A 4,091-nucleotide genomic window follows, 5' to 3' on the forward strand; every position below is an offset into this window, starting at 1 on the left:
AGAGAGAGAGAGAGAGAGAGAAAGAGCGCGGCTAGGGTCATCCCGTGTTAAGATAGTTGCAAAATCCAGGCAACTTGACGGAGTTACTTAATGTTATTTTGTTAGTTCTGTGGCTCCCAAAGCTTGTGTATATTTGGAAACTGTAAATTTACTTTGTTTGCGCTAATGATCAAGGTTTTTCAGGAAAATCCACACGACATGATTTTTTTTAATGCACACACACATTAAACAAATTCGAGAAATATTTCCCAACTGGTGGAATAAATGCCGAGTTCTTGGATGTCCTTAATTTGATGAGTGCCTTATGTCCGCAGTATCTGTCCGGAGACGTCTCCGATGGAGATAGACCAATCAAAAGGCGTTGTGCCTTTAGACCAAGTAAAAAAATCTCGAGGGTTCCAGGGGAGCATGCCCCTCCCTCCCCCCCCTTTTTTAACCCATAATTTAATATTTTGTATTTTTGCGACAGTTTTAGTGGCTATGTGTGTGATTTGCAGTAAAAGATACACAGTTTGACCCCCCCACCCCCCATCCCCCAAAGCAGTGCATCAGTGTGCGGCAGCGCGTCTCCGAATAGTTCCTGGGTGCTCGTCGGAGACGTCTTCGAATATCTTCTGCCCCATAATTCTCTACAATGACACACAATTGAGGATCTTAGAACAGCACCAAAGTCAAGTCACATTTATTTGACAATTTCGAGAAAATAAGCAAAAACCTCATTCATGAAATACATACAAGTACGTTCCGATTAGAGGGTTTAAAAAGAATTGGGTATTTTTGAAAAATTTTTTTAATTGAACTTGACTTTGTTGTTGAGCTTAGTTTTCTCATTTTTAAACAAGAATAACTAGGCGTAGGAATAGAATAATACTTCTTTTGTGCTATTAATAGATAGCCCTTTGTCGCGAAAACGGTAAACGGTAAACGGTATGGGTTTAACGCCCCTATCAACTCTATTAGTTTTTTAAGGGGCGGGAACGTACTAGTTTAACGTCCGTCTCCGATAGGACCGAGCCACGTGGGAAGTTCGTGTAAAGTGCCTTTCCCAAGGACACAACGTCGGGCCGAGCTGAGGCTCGAACCCCCGAACCCGCAATCTCACGATTACGAGTCTGGTAGCCTAACCACTAGACTACCGACGCCACTATAATGATATTAATATAACAATGATGATAATAAGAATAAGAATAAGAATAAGAAGGATAATGAAAATAAAGACGCCCTCCAATCACCCATTAACACTGACAGAAACAGCATAGGGAAAGTAAAGAAGTAGGACCTATCACTATCAGTAACACCCTCCAACCACCCACACAGACGGAAACAGCATAGGGAAAGTAAAGAAGTAGGACCTATCACTATCAGTAACACCCTCCAACCACCCACACAGACAGAAACAGCAGAGGGGAAGTAAAGAAGTAGGACCTACCAGTGACACCCTCCAGCCACCCGCAGTGTGAGACTGACTGTACCATGGTAAAGAGATCAGCTTTTAAGCACGAGGGGGCTATCCCGAAAAACGCTGTTTTGAGAAAATCGAAGGTAAAGTTTTTGGATCCTTGTTCAGTTTCTTTAAAAGACAAGGAGAGTTTTCTGTGTAACCAAACAATAAAATGTATATTTAATATACTCGCCTATGAAACCAAACTTCTCCTAGAGGTAGTGCAATGCCCGTTATTGGTGTAGGTCAAGAATTCTGGAAACACCCGAAATCCTGATCTACGTTAGCCTGCTTGTCCTTAAAAGCGACCTAATATGGTTTGCTGAATTTTTTACTTCACATCGACCCAGAAGTGGCCCCAAAGATCATACACAACAAGATAGTTCACTCCTCTCTTTGAGCCAATTAAAAAAGAGACCGTAATAAAATCCGGTGGCACCCTTTTCGAAAATATGCGGACTCTGCTCTCAGAGTTACCCTACTTGTGTGAAGAACAATAAAAGCAAAACTAACCAACTGTGTTATTCCTTTTCTTCTTCTTAAGAAACGAAAGAGAGCTTCAAAATCTTGACCTTGACCATCAATAAATTATTTATAGAGGCATCAGCCATCCATGAGAGCTTTAAAAAAAAAAGACTGCAGCGCCACCAGAACCAATACGCGGACTTCCGCGGACACTTTTTTTTTTTTGGCTAAGTGAACTATCTTGTTATGCACGATCTTTTTGGTGGCCCCAGGTAGAGCAAAACGTACCCAGACACTGACAAACTGGCGTAGTCGTTGGCTGCCCGTTGATGCTCATATGACCTAATGCAGTTGCGAGCGCCGTAAAACCTCTACTAAAACTAACTAGCCAGGAACCCGTTCCCACCAGGGTGAAGTGTGAAAACTTCGTGAGACGTGGACACAGCTTGGAGCCCCTTGTAGGATTCGAATAACAAGAATCTTTTTTAACCCTATCCGTACGCCCAGTGGCCATTTTGTACCCCAGGGGTTGTATTCTTCATATTTTAGAATACTCCTAGTGCAAAGATCTCTTCGAAACTTTCGGTATTTCTCAAAAAATCATTTTGGCAGACTGCTATGCAAAACGTACGGATCGAATTAACGAGTAAATTTCCTCTTTGGAAAGTGGTGGCACAGAGTTCCCCACGTCGTATGGATACGATAGTAGAACACGACACACGGATAGGGTTAATCCGCTTCGGAGATATGACAACCAGGGAACTGGATATCTCAACATTGTGCTTAGAGTCTTGAAACTTATTGGAGCTACAGCACATGGGAATTTGAGAGCATGAGTGGCCTTATCTCGGATGTCATGAAAAGTGGACATACGACAGTTGTACTTTGGGCCGACGAAGTGTTTGAGTCACAACGCATGTTCTGTTGTCTATCTTAGGATGAAAAATAAATACATCTATCTCAAAGAGAAGTCGATATATCTGCGACTGAAGGAGGCGCAGGTTCGCTAGTTTCAGAAGTAATATTAACAAGAAAAAAGTGTCCTTGAAAACTGATGATTTACAACGTGTGCGTGCCTTTAACTTAATCAACCTTTTTTTCAGTAAAACCCACTCTGAAAAGAGCTTTTTAAATGCGTATAAAAAAGGTGTTGCACCGAATTTTAAAAAAAATGCGATTAAAAAAAAATCGCCAAACCACCAGAAAAATGTCAGTAACCTATCTACGATTTCACTATTAATTTTTTGACGAGCGCCCGAGTTCATCACAATGCTTCACATTTTCGCCTCCAGACACTGGGTATTATAAGGCACCGGTAACCTAGTGGTTAGGCTAGCGGACTCGTAAGAGTGAGACTGCGTGTTCTGGGGTTCGAGCCTCAGCTCGGTCCGACGTTGTGTTTTTAGGAAAGGCACTTTACACGAACTTCCCACTTGGCTCGGTCCTATCGGAGACGGACGGTAAACTAGGAGGCCCCGCCCCTTAAATAACCTAGTGGTGTTGGTAGGGGCGTTAAACTCATACCATTTCACCATTTTCACTAGGTATTACGAGGCGGACAAACTCAACTTTGTCTAGCATAACCCATACGATGTGTGAAATACGTGATGTCGGTGAAGAATAGAGGAGGGCAAAAGCCGGATAAAATATACAGATGACCGGATAATCATCAGTGGAACATTATCCGAATTCAGACTCTTAACTCTCTTTCCTGACCCGTTTGCCGAAATGCGTACACCCCTTTGATGAAGTGATGCTTCTAACCATTTCCCGAGGCGGTTCATATCACATTTAGTTTGCCGAAGAGGTGGACTAACATTATTTATAAAATATAAATGACCATCTCCATTGAAAAAACAAACTTCCATCGTCCGCGTAGAGCCGTGATGATGCAAACAGTTACACAACAGTTGACGGAAACTCATGGTGCATTGATACAGAAACACGCATACACACAGACAAACAGATAAATAGACAGACAGACAGACAGACAGACAGACAGACAGACAGACACACACGCATGCACACAGACAGAAACACACACACAAAACACACAGACAGACATACATACAGACAGACGGGCACACACGCATACACACACAAATTGTAATACAAACGCACAGACATAAGCGCACTGACACAAATACAAACACTCATTCACACACACACACACACACACACGCAC

Source organism: Aplysia californica, unplaced genomic scaffold (genome assembly GCF_000002075.1).
Source record: "Aplysia californica isolate F4 #8 unplaced genomic scaffold, AplCal3.0 scaffold00619, whole genome shotgun sequence".
Lineage (NCBI taxonomy): Eukaryota > Metazoa > Mollusca > Gastropoda > Aplysiida > Aplysiidae > Aplysia > Aplysia californica.